General features: G+C 44.9%; 1 long non-coding RNA gene across 1 annotated transcript; it reads left to right on the top strand.

The window, feature by feature from the left end:
- The first annotated feature begins 1,006 nt into the window (after positions 1–1,006).
- Positions 1,007–21,863, top strand: LOC121567071. Its single transcript, XR_006001038.2, has 5 exons — positions 1,007–1,094; positions 17,944–18,023; positions 18,859–18,932; positions 19,191–19,274; positions 21,698–21,863. It is a non-coding gene; the product is annotated as an uncharacterized LOC121567071 (long non-coding RNA).
- Positions 21,864–24,661: the final 2,798 nt, after the last annotated feature.

The following is a 24,661-nucleotide window of genomic DNA, read 5'->3' on the forward strand; positions in this document are numbered from 1 at the left end:
TGCACCATTGGGTGACCGTTAACACTCCATTACTGCAGTAATTATTAATGCAGTTTGATGGTTTTGAGAAAATCTAAAAGTCTCTCCTTTGATTAGAATAATTACCATGACAATATTTGGCGACCCAGATGGGACACCAAACTCCATCTGCTGACTGCACCTGAGGACCTAGGTTAACTGTAAAGGGGGGCCACCCTGAGTGGCTCAAAAGAACCTGCGCTCAACTGAAGGAAAAGCCAGGGACCTGACTAAGATCTGAAGGAGGGTCGTCAGGGGGTGTATACGGTGTTCCGAACAGAGACAAATAAATAGGGTGAGACTGACATTTCTTGAAAACAAATATTATTATAATTTTTTTAGAGAAAATTGAGTTCCGAGGGGACTGCCACCTAACGTTAACATCCAAATCTGTGTGTACCGGATGAAAACTAACGTTAGCATCCAAACCTATGTGAACTAGTTAAGATCATTTAACGTGAACATCCAAAGCTGTGTGTACCGGATGTATAACTAAACCCTGTTAGGACTAGTTAAGGCCTAAACGAGAGAGCAAAACCGCTATAGAAATTTGGATAATGGATAATAAGATGATTGACAATGATATGGTATAAAATAGTGAGATGTACGTGTGAATGTTTTAATCCTCAACTACTTATTGAAGTAAGAAAATATTCCTGCAGGTTATAGAAATATTGATTAAGTGTGTTAGAGAATAGTATTTTGTGAATGTGATATGAGAGTTGTGTGAGTGTAGAAATAAGTGTTTGTTTGGATAATAACATATAGACATTTGCATAATAAGAGATTGGAATTTGGATAATAAAATGATTTAAATTTGTATAATAAGTTCCTATATATGGCGTTGTTTTGGGGTTCCGTCCATCACTGCCCATCATAGAATATCGTAGGGTGGTATTGAGTGCGGGATGTTATTTTAGACAGTAGTGGCAAGTTTGGCAGTCTAGAGAACCGTTGAGGATACGTGTGAAGCATTATTCCCATGACCCGCAGGACAGCGTCCAGGAAACCAAAGTTCCGCTGGGAGTATGTTTGGAGCTGCTTTGTAGCGATGGAGAGTACATGGAGTAGTGGATGTGAGTACCTAAGATTCTAAAGTTATATATAGATTATGTGAATATATGAAAATATGACAAATTGTATGTGTGTATAATATATTACTACAGATTTGATGAAGTAATGATGGAAAAATAATATTCATATACCAACTTGCGCACCCAAACGTAGACGTACGTCAGGGGTGGGAAAAATATAATAAAGGTTTTCTGAGTTGGTCCCGTTTATGGATCCTTTGATAAAGATAAGGTTAGAGCATTAACTGGACAATAGTCTCAGAAACTGATTGGAGTATGTCCACTTTTGGTAAAAATATGGGGAATTGACTTACCCTAACCAATGTAAGTATAAAAAGCTTATGGGATTTTCTCCGCTGGGATAATACATTAAAACCAAAACTGCCCATGAGGCCTGAAATTCATTTTTTTACCCGCAGTAAGATATGAGTTGCTGTAATTATCGAATAAACCCTTTTTTCCATACAGTTAGAGCGAATTAAGATGGAATCTTGACGTAACTTATAAAGTAGTACAAAGCCAAATTCGGGTTTCCATCAAAATAATTATCATTACGGAGCTAATGTGTTGTAGTAAAGGAATTTCATTATGTCGCAAGGGAAAAGATAATCCACTTTTGTTTCCAAATCGATGAATGTGGATTTAACTCGTTGACTGCTAATGTATTCCCTTTGAGCATGTGAGATCTTTGCAAAGAAACCCTTGGACGACCTTTAAGGCTATTTTCTGGTAATTGTGCCATTATTATGTGCCAGATGTTAAGACTACAAACCATTGTAATTGGGTTATTTGCGGGATTTACTTGTCATTTCAATAGGCATAGGGTCTGTGTTACTGACTAAAATCTGGGTTTCTGATTGTAATTCAAACTATTGGTATGGTTTGCTTAGATATAATGTTTTGTGTTGCCTAATGGTTTGCTGGTGGAAACTACTGAGAATTGGGTCGTAATTTTATTTTTATTTTTTTTACTAGGCAAGTCAGTTAAGAACAAATTGTTATTTACAATGTTGTCTTGGGGGTGTGGTTTGATGTGGGTGTTTCTTGAGTGTGTCAAGATATACTGCACTCTGACTGCAATCTTTTTTCGTAAGGATTTCTCTGTCAAATCAATTATGGCAAGAGCCAGTGTCTGGAATGTGTTTCATCAGACACTCGTTCTACAACACCTTGCTAAGAAAGTAGCTTGCAACTTCGTTTCAACGTTTCATCAGGTCATGTAAATACATGTTATCGTGGAAACAGTATCAACTGTCAGTTGAATGCCAGCTGCTGAGTAAACAACACAATATTCTATTTAGCTAGATTGTCTCCTCTTGTTTTCTCATTATGTCCGCTGATAGATCTTTCCCAGGGGATAAAGAACTACTAATATTTCTACAACAGGTGTACATGTGGACATTGCACAAACATCGCCCAGCTTGAGCGTAGATACATTTATCAACAACAACAAAGTCGATGTGTGTTCGTGTTACAAAGACTAAACATTTTATGCTGTAAATATGATGTTGATGTGCTTATAAAGACAGTATGCCTACACTTACCTAGCAAATAAAAACATGTTGTGTGTAAACTACAACTTCAGCTGTCTAACCAGAACTATAATGGCATTGTTGTCTATTTGGACAAATATAAGGATTTGGATGTCTAAGCACACACTGACATGCACAGCTCTCTGGGTGAGGTTCTGTCTTCACGTCTCCAGTGGATGATGAAGTCCCTTCCATCTATGTAATGTATTACAGGTTATGGACAGGTGCAGTCAGGTGGCAGGAGGGGTGGAGTGCATGACACCATCCTGGATATGACAGTTTGCCTCCCCTTACGAAAAAAAAGATTGCAGTCAGAGTGCAGTATAACTGCAGTATGCTGCAAATACTGCATCCAAAATAACACCTTTTGTTTTACTACAGTAACTTTGCAGTATAACTGCAGTTAGAGTGCAGTATAACTGCAGTTCAACTGCAGCACACAGCAGTTATTCTGCAATTACTGCATCCAAATACCACCGTCGACTGCAATTACTGCACTTTACTGCAGTTTCAAAACTGCAATCTTTTTTTCTAAGGGTCAACCCATGGGTCCAGCAGGCAGAGTTCAATAACTACAGGCAGATGTGAGTTGCAGGAGAATGGCACTCTTCTCATACCACTCTGTAGGCTACTGACCAATTCAACGCTTCAAAGCTTTGCATCGGTCAGTAGGCTACAGAGTAATATGAGAAAAGCGCAATTGCTGAATTTAGATATTCTAAACGAAGTGTTTTGATAACTTTCAAGTGTAACAATTCCATGTAGAATAAACCATACCACACATAATACTGTTCTGCTAATATAATAATGTGCAAATATTATACCTTCCTGTATGGTGGCCCCATATAAGACAGGAGTTCCCTGACATGTTTGAAGAATACACAGCACCCCCCCCCCCCCTTTTATAATAACATTTGATTCAAAAATAACAAAAGATGATCAAAATTAATAGATTTCTTGCATAATTCTAAAGTTGAGTGCAAGGTCATTCTTAATTCAGGGAACAGTATCAACCTGTCTTTCAGTCAGAGGACTCTATTTACATTTTAGTCATTTAGCAGACGCTCTTATCCAGCGCGCACAACACCAGTCTCAACGTCAACAGTGAAGAGGCGACTCCGGGATGCTGACCTTCTAGGCAGAGTTGCAAAGAAAAAGCCATATCTCAGACTGGCCAATAAAAATAAAAGATTAAGATGGGCAGTCTGAGATATGGCTTTTTCTTTGCAACTCTGCCTAGAAGGTCAGCATCCCGGAGTCGCCTCTTCACTGTTGACGTTGAGACTGGTGTTGTGCGGGTACTATTTAATGAAGCTGCCAGTTGAGGACCTGTGAGGCGTCACACTCCTGCTGGAGTCCTGAGAACTTTTCCTGCAGGTTCGTTCGCCAACAGAACGAAGGGTAGAGGTGGTTTATTTGCACACCAACGTTGTCTAATCAGGATAATGGCTTGTCTGCCTCTTTTGTGGCATCGCTTCCTCTTTAGAGTCCCGGGGATTAGGGCCTGGTCCGGAGTAACAGAACGGAACAGGAAGCCAGAGGCTAGCACTGGAGTATTATTATATATTTTTTTGTTTCTAGTCAAGATTCTATCAGCCGTATTTTGCACTAGCTGAAGCTAATTTAGTGCCTTATCCAAGTAGCCGGAGAGTAGAGCATTGCAGTAGTCTAATCCTGAAGTGACAAAAGCATGGATTAGCATTTCTGTATCATTTTTGTACAAAACGTTTCTGATGTTTGCAATGTTACAAAGACTGAAGAAATCTACTCTTTAAATATTTTGTATACGTTCGTCAAAAGAGATCTGGGTCCAGAGTCATGCCGAGGTCACAGTTTTATTTGAGACAAGTTCACATCCTTTGAGATTCATTGTCAGATCCGACAACAGATCTCTTTGTTTTTTGGGACCTAAAACCAGCATCTCTGTTTTGTCTGAGTTTAAAAGTAAACATTTGCTGCTATCCACTTCCTTATGTCTGAAACACAGGATTACAGGGTAGTCAATTGTGTTGCATCACCATGTTTCATGGAAATCTACAGCTAGCTGTGTGTCGTCTGCATAGCAATGAAAGTTGACATTGTGTTTCCAGATTACATCACCAAGAGGATGCATATACTGTATATTGAGAACAATAGTGGTCCTAAAACCCTGAGGAACACCGAAACGTACCTTTGATTTATCAGACGACAAACCATCCACATAAACTAACTGATATCATTCTGAAAGATAAGATCTAAACCAGGCAAGAACTTGTCCGTGTAGACCAATTAGGGTTTCCAATCTCTCCAAAATAATGTAGTGATCGAAGGCGGCACTGAGGATCTAGGAGCACGAGGACAGACGCAGAGCCTTGGTCTGGTCCCGAGTGCGGTCTTAGTACTATGATAAGGTCTAAAACCAGACTGGTGTTTTGCATATATACTTTTTCTTCAGGAAGGCAGTGAGCTGCTGAGAAACAGCTTTTTGTAAACATTTTGAAAGGAATGGGAGATTCGATATAGGCTGATAGTTTTATAAATGTTCAGGATCAAGGTTTGGCTTTTTCAGGAGAGGCTTTATTACTGCCACTTTTAGTTTGGTACATAGGGAGGCATTTATAATGTTCAAGCGCAGGACGTAGCTCTTTCAGTGGTTTAGTTGGAATAGGTTCCAGTAGACAGCTGGAGGGTTGAGAGGCCATTACTATTTTGATTGATTGATTTTTTTTTTTTTTTTGTTTTGGGGGTTTTTTTTTTTGATCAGCTTAATATTGCAGATATATTGTAAGTTCCATCAATGTAATTGTTTGCATCACTTCCACTCCCCCATGTTTTTTATATATATATTCCCCTTTATTACTTTCCTAACCCGCCACCCTTTCCCTACTTGGTGTCACGGTTTCGGCCGAGGCTGCTCCTCTTCCTTGTTCGGGCAGGCTTCGGCGGTCGTCGTCTCCGGAGTACTAGCTGCCACCGTTCTATGTTTCTTGTTCGTTTGGTTTTGTCTCTTTGTAACACCTGTCCCTTGTTTGTGTTTGATGATGTTCCCTATTTAGTTTCGTTTGTTTGGGTCAGGTGTTATGCGTGATTGTTTATTGTCAGACTGCCTCTGTATGGTTACATTTCTCTCGTTGTTGCTTTTCCCGAGAGTTCGACTTCGTGCGCTTTTTCTTGTGTATTTCGCACTGTGTTTGTGCGTAATTGTTTTGCGCCACCCGGTTGGGTTGGCGACTATTTTGTTCACGTGTTTGAACGATTACTAAAAAAGACGGTTGAAGTCATCCTGGTTCCTGCGCTTGATTCCTTCCACTCATCTACACACACCACTCTGACAGAATCACGCATCCATCCATGGAATCAGCAGGAGCGACCGCGCCAACAGCCGGAATGGAGGACCGTCTTCGTGGACAGGAGGATCGTATTAACCAGGTCTGTCATGCCCTGGAGGGGGTGATGAACACTCTTCACCGATGGGAAACCAGCGGGGTACCCACGCCCCCACGAACTGAACCATCCCCATCGGTCAGTCCTCCTGCCTCATCTCCGGAACCCAGTGGGATTCGGCTCTCGCTCCCGAGGGCGTACGACGGCTCCACTGCCGGGTGTCAAGGGTTCCTGCTGCAAGTGGAGCTCTACCTCGCCACCGTACACCCGGCGCCCTCGGGACACGAGAGCGTCTCAGCCCTCATCTCCTGTCTCACCGGCAAGGCGTTGGAGTGGGCCAACGCTGAATGGAGGAGAATGGACGCCGCTACCACTAACTATGCGGAGTTCTCCCGCCGCTTCCGTGCTGTGTTTGACCATCCACCAGAGGGGAAGGCGGCGGGGAGCGTCTGTTCTACCTCCGACAGGGGATGAGGAGCGCCCAGGACTTTGCATTGGAGTTCGGACCCTAGCGGCCGATGCAGGGTGGAATGAGCGGGCCCATATCGACCACTTCCGCTGCAGCCTCCGGGAGGACGTCCAGCGAGAGTTGGCGTGCAGGGACACCTCGTTGACCTTTGACCAGCTTGTCGACATGGCCATTCGGCTGGATACCCTGCTCGCCACCCGTGGACGTCCCGGGGGGGGTTCGCCCATTCCACTCTCCAGCACCTCCGAGCCGAGCCCTATGGAGCTCGGGGGTGCTGGCGCTAGGGAACGGAGGAGTAGGAACCCGAGGGGGCCCGGTCCCTGCACTAACTGTGGCCGTGGAGGGCACACCGCGGCTAGGTGTTGGGGAGGGTCCCCCGGTGAGGGAGAAGGCAGGTCACGCATTGGGGGGTCCCCCAGGTGAGTAGGCGCCCTACTTACCCAGAGCTTTCTGTCGTGCACCTAACCTTGCCTGTTTGTTTTCCACAGGTTGCACCTCGTTCCCAGCATAAGGCGCTGGTAGATTCAGGCGCAGCTGGGAATTTTGTAGATCGCCAGTTCTGTAGAGAGTTAGGGATTCCCCCTCCTTCCAGTTGATAAGCCTTTTCCCGTTCATGCCCTAGATAGCCGTCCGTTAGGGGTCTGGGTTGATTAGGGAGGTCACAGCACCCCTTCAGATGATGGCGCAGGAGGGTCATGAGGAGATAATTCAGCTCTATCTGATTGACTCTCCTGCGTATCCGGTAGTGCTGGGTCTTCCCTGGTTGATGACCCATGACCCTACTATTATGTGGCGAGAGAAAGCTCTTAAAGGGTGGTCTGCCCAGTGTGAGGGGCGGTGTCTGGGTGTTTCCATAGGGGCGACCTCGGTGGAAAGTCCGAATCTAATGACAGCACTGCATATTCCCCCAGTATGAGGATTTGAAACTGGCGTTTAGTAAGACTAGGCGGCGCAGCTGCCGCCTCATAGACGGGGGGGATTGTGCGATAGATCTCCAGTCAGGAGCAGCTCTCCCTGCGGAGCCATGTGTATCCCTTGTCTCAAGAGGAGAGAAAGGCAATGGAGACGTACATCGCTGAGTCTCTTAGACAGGGATACATACGGGCCTCCACTTCACCCGCTTCCTCGAGTTTCTTTTTTGTGAAGAAAAAGGATGGAGGTCTGCGCCCGTGTATTGATTACCGCGGTCTCAATCAGATCACAGTGAAGTACAGCTATCCACTTCCTCTGATTGCGACTATGACGGAGTCACTGCACGGTGCGCAGTTCTTTACAAAATTGGATCTCAGGAGCGCATATAACTTGGTGCCGCATTAGAGAGGGCGATGAATGGAAGACAGCGTTAGCACGACTTCCGGACACTACGAGTATCTAGTCATGCCATATGGGTTAATGAATGCTCCCTCAGTCTTCCAATCCTTCGTCGATGAGATTTTCCGGGACATGCAGGGACAGGGAGTAGTTGTGTACATCGACGACATTCTGGTGTACAGTCCTACCCGTGCAGAGCATGTAGCCCTGGTGCGCCGAGTATTGAGGAGGCTGTTGGAGCATGACCTATATGTCAAGGCAGAGAAATGTCTGTTTTTTCAGAAGTCGGTCTCCTTTCTGGGTTACCAGTTGTCTGCGTCAGGGGTGAAGATGGAGGTAGACCGGGTGTCAGCTGTGCGTAATTGGCAGACCCCAACCACTGTGAAGGAGGTGCAACGGTTCTTGGGTTTGCGAAATTATTACCGGAGGTTTATCCGGGGGTTTTGGAAAGGTGGCAGCTCCCATAACGTCTCTGTTAAAGGGGGGTCCGGTGCGCTTGCGGTGGTCAGCTGAGGCGGACAGGGCATTTGGGAGACTGAAGGACCTGTTTACCTCGGCGCCGGTGTTGGCGCATCCGGATCCCTCTTTACCGTTCCAGGTAGAGGTGGACGCGTCAGAGGCCGGGATAGGGGCCGTTCTTTCCCAGCGTTCTGGCACTCCACCTAAACTCCGTCCCTGTGCGTTTTATTCAAAGAAGCTCAGTCCGGCGGAGCGGAATTATGACGTAGGAAAAACAGGGAGCTGTTAGCCGTGGTACAGGCCCTAAAGGTGTGGCGGCATTGGCTCGAGGGGGCTCAACACCCTTTCCTCATTCTAACTGACCATCGTAACCTGGAGTACATCCGGGCAGCTAGGAGACTGAATCCTCGCCAGGCCCGCTGGACTATGTTTCTAGCCCGGTTTGTGTTTAAGATCACATACATCCCTGGGTCCCAGAACGGGAAGGCAGATGCTCTGTCTCGGCGGTATGACGCGGAGGAGAGGTCCGTTGAGCCCACGCCCATACTACCAGAGTCTTGTCTGGTTGCACCGGTGGTGTGGGAGGTTGATGGCGAGATCGAGCGGGCGTTACGCACCGACCCGAGTCCTCCACAGTGTCCAGTGGGTCGGACGTACGTTCCGCTCGAGTGCACGCGATCGCCTCATTTGTTGGGCTCATACGTCCCCCTCCTCTGGCCATCCGGGTATCGGCCGGACAGTGCACTGCCTTAGCACGAAGTACTGGTGGCCAACGTTAGCTAGGGATGTGAGGATTTATGTCTCCTCCTGTTCGGTGTGTGCCCAGTGTAAGGCGCCCAGACATTTGCCCAGGGGTAAGTTACAACCCCTGCCTATTCCACAACGACCCTGGTCCCACCTCTCGGTGGATTTTGTTACCGACCTTCCCCCTCACAGGGGAATACTACCATCCTGGTCGTTGTGGATCGGTTCTCGAAGGCCTGTCGTCTCCTTCCCATGCCGGGGTCTACCCACTGCCCTACAGACCGCAGAGGCTCTGTTCACCCATGTCTTCCGGCATTACGGGTACCCGAGGATATAGTGTCTGACCGAGGCCCCCCAGTTCACCTCCAGAGTGTGGAGAGCATTTATGGAACGGTTGGGGGTTTCGGTAAGCCTTACCTCGGGTTACCACCCCGGAGAGTAATGGGCAGGTTGAACGTGTGAACCAGGATGTGGGTAGGTTTCTGAGGTCATACTGTCAGGGCCGGCCGGAGGAGTGGGCGAGATATGTGCCCTGGGCCGAGATGGCACAGAACTCTCTTCGCCACTCCTCCACCCAACTAACCCCTTTTTCAGTGTGTATTAGGGTACCAGCCGGTTCTGGCACCATGGCATGAGAGCCAGATCGAGGCCCCCGCTGTGGATGAGTGGGTGCGGCGCTCGGAGGAGACGTGGGACGCTGCACACGTCCATCTGCAGCGTGCCATACGTCGACAGAAGATGAGCGCCGACCTACACCGCAGTGAGGGGCCAGTGTACGCACCTGGAGATCGAGTCTGGCTCTCAACCAGAAACCTGCCCCTCCGCCTGCCCTGCCGGAAGCTGGGTCGGCGGTTTGTGGGGCCCTTTAAAGTCCTGAGGAGATTGAACGAGGTGAGTTACAGGTTAGAACTACCTATTGATTACAAGAATATTAACCCTCGTTCCATGTGTCTCTCCTCAGGCCGGTGGTAGCTGGTCCACTCCAGGACTTTGAGAGATTGAGGAGACTCCTCCACCCCCGTTGGACATCGAGGGGGCTCCGAGCGTACACCGTGAGGTCCATCCTTGATTCGAGACGCCGGATGGGGGTCTTCAATATCTCGTGGAGTGGGAGGGGTGCGGTCCGGAGGAGCGGTGCTGGGTGCCAAGGAGGGACATATTGGACCAGTCCCTGCTGACCGAGTTCCATCGGGGTCATCCTGCGCGCCCTGCTCCGCGTCGTCCGGGTCGTCCCGAGCCCCGGGTCGGCGCACGGCTGGAGCCGCGCGTCAAGGGGGTACTGTCACGGTTTCGGCCGAGGCTGCTCCTCTTCCTTGTTCGGGCAGGCTTCGGCGGTCGTCGTCTCCGAGTACTAGCTGCCACCGTTCTATGTTTCTTGTTCGTTTGGTTTTGTCTCTTTGTAACACCTGTCCCTTGTTTGTGTTTGATGATGTTCCCTATTTAGTTTCGTTTGTTTGGGTCAGGTGTTGTGCGTGATTGTTTATTGTCAGACTGCCTCTGTATGGTTACATTTCTCTCGTTGTTGCTTTTCCCGAGAGTTCGCACTGCGTGCGCTTTTCTTGTGTATTTCGCACTGTGTTTGTGCGTAATTGTTTTGCGCCACCCGGTTGGGTTGGCGACTATTTTGTTCACGTGTTTGAACGTTACTAAAAAGACGGTTGAAGTCATCCTGGTTCCTGCGCTTGATTCCTTCCACTCATCTACACACACCACTCTGACACTTGGGGTAAACAAGTGAACAACAATGCTTAGGCCTCTACTTCCAGCTTATACTTACTATCTATATTTTATGGACACAGTCAATTTTACAATAATTATATATATATATATATATATATATATATTTATTTATTTTCTCCTGAACTTCTTCTACTCTCAACCTCTCCGATCATTTTCATGATTTCCATCCGGATTGCTTCTATATGCCATATCTTTCTAACTGTGCTCTTTCCCGAAAGCTCCCAACATACAACCTATATACTTATTATGGACACAGTATGCTTACATTATTAGTTATCTTGTTATTATTTTGTTGTTAGTTGTTATTAGTCCCATCCTTCAACTCCATTCAACACCTCCCATCTATCTCTTAACACCATCCATATAGGATTTCTATTTGCCATATATATTTCAACTGTACTGTGATGTTTTACAAAAATTCTGAACCCTTCTATTCTCATTGTTTCAACATATTGTGAATTAAAAATAAACATTTTTGCTAAAAGTATTATAATATTATTGATCGATTGACTATGACTTTTCAGATCACCCAGTAATGCTATCTGCAAGGTTAGTTCCAGGTAAATATTGCAATCCTTTAGCCATTCCTGGACCTGTGTACCAAAACAAATGATCTAATGATTCTGTATCTTCGCAGCAAAATCTGCAGAGCTGGGAAGATTGTATCCCCCATATAAATAACATTCTATTGGTAGCAAGAATTTTATATAATAATTTAAATTGAAAGATTCTAAGTTTTGAATCCGGTGTCGTTTTGCGTATCAGTTCATAAACACTATGCCATGGGATCGGTACGTCAAAAATCTCTTCCCAACTATTTTGCAATCTATATGGGACGGCTGTCAATCCTTTGGTTCTTAAATGAAACTGATATACTTTTTTATTTATCACAGTTTTCCTTAACCAATTATGTTCTTTAATGCAAGGCCGACAGACAAGTTCCTTACTTTCTCTCCCTTCCACTTTCCTCTTCCATTTTTGCGGTAAGGCTGCAATTATTTGGTTGTAATTTTGGGTCGAGCAGACATTTCCATATGTTTTTGTTAGCTGCATGTGCGACATAACTCCACCAGTCCTACCGATGATATCATTTACGAAGATTATACCTTTTTTAAACATTTTGTCAAAAAAAAGGTTTTTTATCAATTAGTATATTTGAGTGTAACCACAATATTTGTTGCATTAGGCCATTACTATTTTAATGAATGTGTCGAGACGCAGGATAAAAACACTCAAGTGTCTCCACTGCTCCTGGCACCTTCTGGACAATGCTTATCCTACATTAACCAGGATGACGGATAATGATTTCACCGCTCGTTGTCCGTTTTCTGTGTTTTCAAGTGAGATGAAATTGACAGATATCGTCCTTTTTCGTTCTCCGTTCTTTCACTTCAGATATCGGAAAGCAAGCACTATCAAAGTAGCCGGGGAAAAGGGAGGGTGCTGACGAACTGGGTGCATTTGATTTTGTTCCTAGTGCAGTTAACGTTAGCTAGCTAGCTAACATTAGTGTAGCTAGCTAGCCACACAGTCTCAGGTGAGTGTAATTTGTGTTCGTGGCCAAATCATCACAACGTTTTGTGGCTAGACAAGCTAGCTAGCTAAAGTTATTGCATCTAGCTAGCTAGTGTAACAGTGTTGCTTCCGTCCCTCTCCTCGCCCCTACCTGGGCTTGAACCAGGGACCCTTTGCACACATCGACAACAGTCACCCTCGAAGCACCGTTACCCTTCGCTCCACAAAGGCCGCGGCCCTTGCAGAGCAAGGGAAACAACTACTTCAAGGTCTCAGAGCGAGTGACGTCACCGATTGAAACCCTACTAGTGCGCGCCGCTAACTAGCTAGCCATTTCACACCGGTTACACTCACCCCCCTTTTGACCTCCTCCTTTTCCGCAGCAACCAGTGATCCGGGTCAACAGTATCAATGTAACAGTGTTGCTTCCGTCCCTCTCCTCGCCCCTACCTGGGCTTGAACCAGGAACCCTCTGCACACATCGATAACAGTCACCCTCGAAGCATCGTTACCCGTCGCTCCACAAAAGCCGCGGCCCTTGCAGAGCAAGGGAAACAACTACTTCAAGGTCTCAGAGCGAGTGACGTCACCGATTGAAACGCTACTAGTGCGCACCGCTAACTAGCTAACCATTTTACACCGGTTACACTAGCTGGCTAGCTACACATTCTCAGGTGAGTGTATTTGTGTTCGTGGCCAAATGATCACAACTGTTTGTGGCTAGACAAGCTACCTAGATAGTTGAGTGACTCGATAATGGTAATGTAGCCAGCTAACGTTAACCTAGTGGCTGTAAACATAACATAATTCTCTAGCTAGCATTTGAGGCTAGCTAGCTAACCACTTGATATTGTATGTGTTTGATTAGTTGGATACCATTCCATTTATTCCATTCCAGCCATTACTATGAGCCGGTCCTCCCCAATTAAGGTGCCACCAGCCTCCTGTGGGTACAGCCATCACAGATAAGACACAGGTAGAGGAGGAACTTTGAGATGGGGGAGAGTCTGACTAAGTCTGTCGCCGAAACAAAGACTGTTCTGCAGAGTTATCTGAGGAAGGAAAGAGAAGGGAGGCTCCACACCACTCTCACACTTGAGTATCTTACGTAGTTATTTTCTGATTATCTCATTTTGCTCTTTTGTAGCTTTGTCAACTATGTATGTGTTTTCTATAGCTGTTCGCACCTCTCCACTTTAGGCTTTACAGACGCTCCACACTCCTTGGCTGCAACCCTTCTAATTTAGTGTACCCTGCGCGCACAACCGATGTGGAATTCCGGGTCTCTGGCAGCGTTTGGAACTGCCAATCTATGGTCAAGAAAGCTGAGTTCATCTCAGCCTATGCTGCCCTTCAGAACTGCCCCTCTTTTTGGCCGTGACTGAGACATGGATCACCCCAAAGAACACTGCTACTCCAGCTGCTCTTTCTTCTTCTGACTATGTTTTCTCTCATAGTCCGAGAGCATCTGGTCGTCGCGGTGGTGGCACATGGCTACTCATTTCTCCTAAGTGGAGATTTTCTATTTTCTCCCTCTCTCACCTGTTCGTCTCCTCATTTGAATTCCATGCTGTCACTGTCACTTGTCCACATATTATTGTAATCTATCGCCCGCCAGGTGCCCTTGGAGAGTTCCTCAATGAGCTTGACACCTTGATAAGCTCATTTCCCGACGATGGCTCACCGCTCTTCGTACTTCAAAAGAGACTTCAACCTCTCGACGTCTGCCTTCGATTAATTTCTTTCCAACTCTCTCTTTCCCCTCCTTGTCTCTTTTGATCTCACCCTTTTCCCAATCCCCTCCAACTCACAAGGCAGGCAATACGCTTAACCTCATCTTTACTAGAGGCTGCTCGCCTACTAATCTCACTGCAACCCCCATCCAGGTCTCTGATCACTAATTTGTTTCCTTTTCTGTCTCCCTTTCCGCCAACCCTAACCACTCAGCCCCTACCCAGATGTTCATGTGCCGTCGTAATCTTCGCTCTCTCTCTCCCACTACTCTCTTCTCTTCTATCCTGTTATCTTTCCCTTCTGCTAAATCCTTCTCCCTTCTGTCTCCTGATTCTGCCTCTCCTCCCTTTCCACATCCTATGACTCGCACTGTCCCCTTTCCTCCCGGCCGGCTCGGCCCTCCCCTCCCCTCCTGCTCCGTGGCTGAGTGACTCATTGCGAGCTTGCAGAACATGGCTACGGGCAGCTGAACGAAAATGGAGGAGAACTAAACTTCTGGAGGACCTATCATCCTTTCACTCCCTCCTCTCTACCTTCTCTTCCTCTGTATCCGCTTCTAAATAACTTTCTACCACTCTAAATTTCAAGCTTCTGCCTCTAACCATAGGAAACTCCTTTCCACCTTCTCCTCCCTCCTTAATCCTCCACCCCCTCCCTCCTCCCTCTCTGCGGACAACTTTGTCAACCACTTTTTTTTTTAAAGGTTGACGACATCCGCTACTCATTCACTCAGCCTATTGAGTCCACTGGTCTCACTCACACAGAACTACCCTACGCCTTGACCTCTTTCTCCCCTCTCTCAGGGAGGTGACCAGGAAGCTGATGGTCAATCTGACAGAACTTCAGTTCCTCTGTGGAGATTGGAGAATCTTCCAGAAGGACAACTATCTCTGCAGCACTCTACCAATCAGGCCTTTTATGGTAGAGTCGTCAGACGGAAGCCACTCCTCAGTAAAAGGCACATGACAGCCTGCATAGAATTTGCCAAAAGGCACCTAAAGACTCTCAGACCATGAGAAACAAGATTCTCTTGTCTGATGAAACCAAGATTGAACTCTTTGGCCTGAATGCCAAGCGTCACGTCTGGAGGAAACCTGTCACCATCCCTATGGTGAAGCATGGTGGTGGCAGCATCATGCTGTGGGGATGTTTTTCAGCGGCAGGGACTGGGAGACTAGTCATGATCGAGGGAAAGATGAACGGAGCAAAGTACAGAGAGATCCTTGAAAACCTGCTCCAGAGCGCACAGGACCTCAGACTGGGGCGAAGGTTCACCTTCCAACAGGACAACGACCCTAAGCACACAGCCAAGACAACGCAGGAGAGGCTTCGGGACAAGTCTTTGAATGTCCTTGAGTGGCCCCGCCAGAGCCAGGACTTGAACCCGTTCGAACATGTGCAGCGACGCTCCCCATCCAACCTGACAGAGCTTGAGAAGATCTGCAGAGAAGAATGAGAGAAACTCCCCAAATACAGGTGTGCCAAGCTTGTAGTGTCAAACCCAAGAAGACTCGAGGCTGTAATTTCTGCCTATGGTGATTCAACAAAGTACTGAGTAAAGGGTCTGAATACTTATGTAAATGTGATATTTCAGTTTTTAATTTTTTATACATTTGCAAAATTTTAAAAAACCTATTTTTGCTTCGTCATTATGGGTTATTGTGTGTAGATTGATGAGGGGGAAAAAACAAAGTAATCAACTTTAGAATAAGGCTGTAACGTAACAAAATGTGGAAAAAGTCAAGGGTTCTGAATACTTTCCGAATGCACTGTGTACTGAACAACAAATAGAATCGCAACAAGTGTTTGTCCCATTTTTTTATGAGCTAAAATAAAAGATCCCAGAAATTTTCCATATGCGCAAAAAGCTTATTTCTCTCAAATTTTGTGCATAAATTTCTTTACATCCCTGTTGGTGAGCATTTCTCCTTTGCCAAGATAATCCATCCACCTGACAGGTGTGGCATATCAAGAAGCTGATTAAACAGCATGATCATTACACAGGTGCAACTTGTGCTGGGGACAATAAAAGGCCACTCTAAAATGTGTAGTTTTGTCACACAACACAATGTCACAGAGGGAGCATGCAATTGGCATGCTGACTGCAGGAATGTCCACCAGAGCTGTTGCCAGAGAATTGGATGTTCATTTCTCTTCGTCGTTTTAGAGAATTTGGCAGTATGTCCAACCGGCCTCACAACCGCAGACCACATGTAACCACGCCAGCCCAGCACTTCCACATTTGGCTTCTTCACCTGCGGGATCGTCCGAGACCAGCTACCTGGACAGCTGATGAAACTGTGGGTTTTCACAACCGAAGAATGTCTGCACAAACTGCCAGAAACCGTCTCAGAAAAGCTCATCTGCATGCTCATCGGCCTCACCAGGGTCTTGACCTGACTGCAGTTCTGTGTCGTAACCGACGTCAGTGGGCAAATGCTCACCTTCGATGGCCACTGGCACGCTGGAGAAGTGTGCTCTTCACGGATGAATCCCGGTTTCAACTGTACTGGGCAGATGGCAGACAGCGTGTATGGTGTCGGGCGGGCGAGCGGTTTGCTGATGTCAACGGCCGGTTGGACGTGTAGGTGGCAGGTAGCGTTGCGGTTACGAGCGTTGGGCGAGTAACCGATAGGTCGTTGGTTTGAATCCCCGTGCCAACTAGGTGAAAAATCTGTTGATGTGCCCTTGAGCAAGGCACTTAACCCTAATTGCTCCTGTAAGTCTCTCTGGATAAGAGTGTCTGCTAAATGACAAAAATGTCAACAGCATGCCCCGCGGTGGGGTTACGGTATGGGCAGGTATAAGCTACGGACAACAAACACAATTGCATTTCATCGATGGCAATTTGAATGCACAGAGATACCGTGACAAGACCTTGAGGCCCATTGTCATTCCATTCATCCTCCACCATCGCCTCATGTTTCAGCATGATAATGCACGGCCCCATGTTGCAAGGATCTTTACACAATTCCTGGAAGCTGAAAATGTCCCAGTTCTTCCACAGCCTGCATACTCACCAGACATGTCACCCATTGAGCATGTTTGGGATGCTCTGGATTGATGTGTTCAAGCCAATATCCAGCAACTTCGCACAGCCTGCTGCCCGCAGGAGTGGGACAACATTCCACAGGCCACAATCAACAGCCTGATCAACTCTACGCGAAGGACATGCATAGCTATATTCATGTGAAATCCATAGATTATGGCCTAAGTAATATATTTCAAATGAATGATTTCCTTATATGAACTGTAACTCAGTAAAATCTTTGAAAGTGTTGCATGTTGCGTTTATATTTTTGTTCAGTGTATGTAGCCTACAAATGAAAAAACTTAAACACCACAGTGTTAAAATCCATTAAATAAACACCATCACAAACATCATTATTACTTCGTTAAGGGCTGTCTTAAGGAACATTATGAATTTCAGAAAATGCATTTCAAAAGAACAGAATGGCATATTTCGAGTTTAAATATATTACTGAGCTGTTGTGTTGCGAGTGCAAGTGCAGGGAGCGCATGGAATCACGTTAATTCTGCCCAAAAGTTATATTTTGAAGTAAACTTCAAGGGTCATGCTTCAAACATATTACTTTGAAAAGAAAAGGTAGGTTTAGGCTATACTCATGTCATATTATCACACTAACAGCTACCAGAGACTATAGGAACTGATATTAAAGTACCGCAGTGCTACTAGATGAGGACTATCCAGATGTGTTGTGGTCATGGCTCACATCAACACCATTATCCCAGAAACCCTAGACCCACTCCAATTTGCACCTGTTGTATTCGGCGCATGTGGCCAATAAAATTTGATTTGATTTGATCTGAGAGGAGACCGTTATAGCTACAGCGATCAAGAACATAGTTGATATTTATATTACTGGCATCCTTGTTTTCTGTATCCTCTGTTTAGTGATTCTAACTTAAATTGTGGTTCAGATTTTCTCTGCAATTGCTGATTCAACACCCTTGTGTGTTTCAGGGGTGAAGACAAGTGTGAGGTATTCTTCAAGACTGTCACACTGCTGAGGAAAAACCTGAAGACAGACAATGTACCTTCAGGTACAGTGCCACCCTATTCACAAACACATTCAGTATAAGATCAGCAGAAGATTATTGGTGAGAAAAGGAATGATGAACCTTGCAATTGGATGTGAGTAATGACAAAAGACTATTCAAGCCTATAGAGATGGTATGACAAAAGACTATTCAAGCCTATGAGATGGTATGATCGCTGTAATGGGCCTGGCTACCTACTGTATCTCCAGGTTTAATTCATGTTCTGTTTCAGTTTGCTATAGTGATAGCTAAGGCATGTCTACTGAGAAATAGACAGTCTGTGCTGTGTTTGAATGTCTCTGGATATTTCTACTTACTCAAGATGTAGCAAAGTCTTGTGACATCATCTCTTGCACCCAAACTGCTACTGAGCTCACAGATATACGCTTCTATGTAATAACCCAGGAATGTTTTACACTGTATCTGAGTCTGATCAGGCTCGGCGGTGGTGGACTGGCCGGCATTCATTGAGCTGTCTCTGACCAATGTGGGGGCTATGACCCCGGCCTCATGGAGGGGGTTTTGCACTCCCAGTGGGGCTGAGCATATTGGCTCTACACAGTCTGCAGATTGTTGAGCATTTTCTGTGTAATTCCACTGCTCTCTCCAGTTTTGTGAGTGTCGGTTCTTTGTTTCAATGGAGATCATGTACATTTACCATCTAACTCAGGTACACTGTATTCTTGAGTGACTTGCAAGTCCTCTCAGTCTTCTAACCCAGGGTTTCCCAAACTCGGTCCTGTGTAGTGCTAGGGCAAAAAACAAAACGTGGACCAAGGGGGGCCCCAGGACCAAGTTTGGGAAACAATGCTTTAACCTGTTCATTTGCCCTGTACAGTCAGTGAGCTTTAAGAAGAGGGAGTCTGTGGAGGCTGAGATGTCACTGTCAGTGGTGGAGCCGTGGCTAATCAGGTGAGCTCCATCTCTCGTCGCCATGTAATTACTGTGTATCAAAAATGGCTTGTTTATTCATGTCTAACACAATTATCTAAGTTTCTTCTAATGAAAGGACAGAAAATTAAGAACGGGAATGCACACATTGCATGGCCACATTAAGCTACTTTCATCGCTCTATATCTTTATTGTCTTTGGTTTTGTTCAGTATTTCATCTGTGTAGTTAAGGATCTTTTGTTTGTTTCCTGAACTTCCTGTATTATGTCACCTGTTAGGATGACCTCAGCTCAGCCCTGTGGGTGGCTTCTCTCTCCAAGGCTGCGTGGTGTATGAGCTGGACTTTAACGGCCTTCCCTCTGGTAATTCCATCTAGTCATAATGGGGGAATGAATAGCTGTGAATGTGTGTTTACAACAATCTGATCCCCACATGTCTTTCCTTCACCTCTTCACTCACAGGTGTGAAGGGCAAAGTGCAGCGCAACCTATTCAAGATAATCACAGTCAAACACAAATTACTTCATCCAGGCCCCAGCCTGCCAGGTCCAAACTGACTGGGTGTAGATGTGATTAGGGCTATGGCGGTCACGAAATTTTGTTAGATGGTGATTGTCAAGCAAATAACTGCCGGTCTCACAGTCATTTACCGTTAATTATAATTCCCTTCTCCTTGAGTGCTGCGTGCTCCAAAGCACATCTCACTCACATGGCTCTCCATCACATGACTGGGTCTTTCTGACAGGCTACAAGTGAAGACAGACACATCTGGGATGCAACTGTGTGCGTCCTTATCCAATTCTGAGGTGCATATTGAAGATATCGGAAGAACTGTCCACATTTACTTTTCGTCAGCCAACAAGATGAGTAGGCCTAACGAACAGCAAAAGCACTAGCCTATTTCAATCTACTATCCCCCATAGTACAAAAGTTGACCTATTCTATTCTGTGCAATAAATAAATATTCCAAACATAGTCTGGGACAGTTGTGGGATGCGATAGATCCCAAATCAATACAAATTCTCGCATCAAAAAACTGTTTTACGCGATGAGGCTGACGCAACAGATCAGAACGTTTAGCTTAAAATGTTGATGAACTATTAGGCTATTTCTTCACATTATAAGCGCAGCAATGTGCACACGGCAGTAGGCTATACGCGTGAATGTTCCATTAACGGGAAAACACCATTATCAAAAGTGACCTCAAATGCGATTATGCATGTAATGCTTTTATTATGAAGGTGCATTTTTATGGTGAAAATTATCTTCCCCAAACTTGAAACTCACGCGTTGCTATGTATGCCAGTTAGGCTTTACACCCCTTGTAAAGCGGATTAATGTGCTTCATTTTAAGAAGTTATTTGGCCACTTTAGATGTGATACAAACCTTATCAAAACATATAGGCCTATGGGCTAGGCTACATGAGGTGTGCAACTATGTTTCGAAAAAGTAGCCAAAAAAAAGGCTTTGTTTCTGGCCTTACGCTGGGCATCATTCACAAGTGATATATAATTCACAAGTGATAGACTAATAGTGTCACCCATCAGACTATTCTTGATTTAATCATTACATATACGAAATAATATATGTGTGAAATTTTGTTTTGATTTAGAATGGAACGTTATCATGCACCTGTCTCGAAACAGGGGCAGGGGAAAAAATACATGTCATCTCTGCACTTAAATAGCAAATGGAGGACGCTTTTCCCATGGTTCATTTTCATGCCAGCCAGGTAGGCTATGCTCCTGTTGTAAAGAGAAGCAATGTGCTTAATATTAGGAAAGTTGAGAAATAAATATAGTAGGCCCAGCCTATAGAAAGCTGATGGGATCCTCCTCTTTTTAATAGCCATCACTCTGTTTTCTCATGCAATTGCATAGCCTATAGAAATGTTGTGCAACATGAGCTCATGGGCAATCATGAAGTGTTTGATTCGATTTTCGAATACATTTGCATTGATGTCAGAGTGATTAGAGGGACAATAGAGTGCTGAGTACCAGACAGTTAGCAAGTTTGGTAGGCTACTAATGACCATCAGCAGCAACAGATCTTGGAGAAGCCTAATTACCGTGACTAAATGGCCACGAGGAATTCGACTGCCTTCATGACTTATGACCGCCAGTGTGCCGGTAATATGTTCACCACAACAGCCCTAGATGTGATTAGGGAGCAGACTTAATCAAACAGCTCTAAATTAGACATCAGAACACAACTCACAAAAGGAGACACAAACATGACTAGTGAGAATGTTTTGGGTATCTCCATTGTTCCCTACCATCTAAAATGGTTTAGTCGCTGTCTTTATTATTGGTCAATAAAAACAACATATTCAAGTAAACTGTACAATAATTTCCTAGGTAGAAATCCAGATGTAGGATGATTAACCCAGTATCACAGATTATTGTGAAATAGACACAAATTGCTTATTGGAAATGCATGACAGGACACGAAAAGGTAGTTTTTTTTTCATGTGCAGTACACGATTTTGTATACAGTGCATTTCAATCACAGATAAAGACAGTAGGTATCTTAACCCATGAAAAATAAAGCAGGTTAGGGGGAATAGACACCAATTTACAGGTAACTGCCAAAATAAAGGAAACAACAACATACAGTGGCTTGCGAAAGTATTCACCCCCCGTTGATACCATTTGTAAAAGGGGTCTTTCTCAACCACATTGCAGTTTCCTGCTAGATCTCACAACATATCAACTAACAATGTGTGTGCAGTGCGACTGCAAGATAGTTTGACTGGAACAGACCTCTCTCTCTTTCTCACTGTCAGCTGACTGCCTCCTGCCCTACTACTCACCATGTGTGACAGACAAGCAGAGGGGAGCTTTCACACGCAGGCCTCCAGCAGAATATCATCCACCATCAGAGCAGCCAATATCAGAAAAGTGTTTTGTTAATATTGTGGATATTACCAATTGATACTGAATGTAATAAAAACCTGGGGTAAAATGAGAATGAAACTTGAATAAAAAAATGGTGGATTTGTACTTGTGGTTTTTCACTTGCATGCATATTGAACACAGAGGTTCACTATTTAGACATTAAGGCACTGAGGCTTCTTCAGCGAGCAGCAAGCAAGCCAGATGGTGAGTCCTTCTGTGGTAAAGGTCTTCTCAGAAAACTGAAGCAGCACATGCTAACGACTTATTTTCCTACACTCGCCGCAAGGATAGAGCCACACAACGGCAGAATGTTTCCTCCAGACAGCGTCTGCCACCAGCTCATTACACACTGCTCTGATGATACAGTGGCTGTGTGTGTGTTTGAGTATGCATTTTAAGGGCTTTCGATGGGGCCCATGTCATGTGACCAGTGATGTTGTGGTCAGAAAATGTATCAGTAAACACTGATCACCATTCGTGGGGAATAAAGTAATGCTCTCTATATTTCCAATTCATTTTTCAGCAATAGGTGGGTAACCGCTCTCTCAAAATACACTGAACAAGCATATAAACACAACATGCAACAATTTCAAAGGTTTTACTGAGTTACAGTTCATATAAGGAAATCAGTCAATTTAAATTAATTAGGCCCTAATCTATGGATTTCACATGACTGGGAATACAGATATGTGTCTGTTGGTCACAGATACCTTTAAAAAAAAAGGTAGGGGCGTGGATCAGAAAACCAGTCAGTATCTGGTGTGACCACCATTTGCCTCATGCATCGCGACACATCTCCTTAGCATAAAGTTCATCAGTCTATTGATTGTGGCCTGTGGAATGTTGTCCCACTCCTCTTCAATGGCTGTGCAACGTTGCTGGATATTGGCGGGAACTGGAAGATGCTGTCATACACGTCGTTCCAGAGCATCCCAAACATGCTCAATGGGTGACATGTCTGGAGAGTATGCAGGCCATGGAAGAACTGGGACATTTTCAGCTTCCAGGAATTGTGTACAGATCCTTGCGACATGGGGCCGTGCATTGTCATGCTGAAACATGAGGTGATGGTGGCGGATGAATGGCTTGACAATGGGCCTCAGGATCTTGTCACGGTATCTCTTTGCATTCAAATTGCCATTGATAAAATACAATTGTGTTCATTGTCCGTAGCTTATGCCTGCCCATACCATAACCCCACCGCCACCATGGGCACTCTGTTCACAACGTTGACATCAGCAAACACGACGCCATACACGCTGTCTGCCATCTGCCCAGTACAGTTGAAACAGGGATTCATCCGTGAAGAGCACACTTCTCCATCGTGCCAGTGGCCATCGAAGATTAGCATTTGTGTGATGTGTCTGATATACAGTACATGAATAAAAATTTATTCACCCTGGACATGCATTTATTATTTTAGACCTTTTTAATCATAAGCTCTAAGTGTTGTCTTCATGTTTTAAGTTACCACAGAAGTGTGAAGACCAACGTGACAAGCATGCTTTGAAAAAGTTATTGTTTTGTAATCTAACAATAAAAAAAAAGAAAATTAGTTGTTTATACCAAAGGTTGGAATCGGTTCGTGGAACAGAACAGAAAACCAGAAAATAACAAAATGATTTGAGGAACAGAACCCAAACCGAAAACGAAAGTGATCTATACTGTTCCGGAACAGAACCTTTATTTTAAAATCATGGGAACCTAAAAAAAAATCCAGTCCCACAGAAATCGCAACAAAGCGCCTATGCAAAGCCCTCACTCTGTCACTCAGAAACTCATTTCAGCTCTGCCTGCCAGCTGGAAATCTTTGCCAGTGGGTGTGTGTGTGTGTGTAGGCTACCTGCCCCTCCCCTCTGAAGCATAGGTTACTGTAGCCTACTGACGACGATACAAGCGTAAATCAGAAATTACGAAGGGATGTTTACTTAGAGAAGAATAGATTGACTTTTTAATGATAGTTAAGGATACTATAGTTATCACAATTCACATAGGATTTATTAACTACAAAAAGGTACGTTTTAATACTAGTGCTGCTCTGCACACACAAGCTTGTTAGCTAACGTTTGCTCTGGTCCAATGTTAAACCAACTCAGAAGTTCAAAGACATTCAAAGTTCCTTCATAGAAGCGGCTTCTCCGTAGGTATGATTCTGTGGACCTAATTCAGATAATGCATGTCGTAACAAGATGCCTAGCACTTCAAGGCAAGCTTCCTCCATCCTCTCTCCTCACCCTCAAAATGTCAATTGCATCTCGCACCCTACCCTGTGACTGGCAGCACATTGTGTGTGTTTGTCTCTCATTATGATAAACCATGCTTTTACGGCAAAATACAATTAACTCTTAACGACTTTCCTATACAGATTAAATCGCTTACCCGCTCCACAGCAAGCTGCTCTATCCGCACTGATTGGTAAAGTAATTTAATGTCGAGCTAAATGTCAAAAAAATATATCTCAGAGGTTTAAAAAGGAACAGAAAGGAACAATATAAACCAGTACTTATTTGGGGGTTTGGGGAACCGGTTCAGAAATTTATTTTGCTGGCCGGCACAGTAGAACGGAACGAAAAAAATAATGGTTATATTCAGAACAAAACGATTGGAAAATACATTTGGTTCCAACCCTTGGTTCATACAAAACTTTATTGCATTTGGTCATCCCCAAAATGTGGCCTTTATAGTTGCATCCTTCCTCGGGGAACTGTGTGGATAGCTGACAACAGGGTGGCAGGTTTGTTGATGTGCTGCTCTAGAGTTCCATAGCCTAGCACACTCAACTGGGGATAGGGACATGTTCGTTTTTATAAAAGTCTGGGAGACTTTTACAGGGAGGAGAGAGCATGAGTTTT

This window comes from Coregonus clupeaformis, chromosome 5 (genome assembly GCF_020615455.1).
Source record: "Coregonus clupeaformis isolate EN_2021a chromosome 5, ASM2061545v1, whole genome shotgun sequence".
In the NCBI taxonomy this organism is placed as follows: Eukaryota; Metazoa; Chordata; class Actinopteri; order Salmoniformes; family Salmonidae; genus Coregonus; species Coregonus clupeaformis.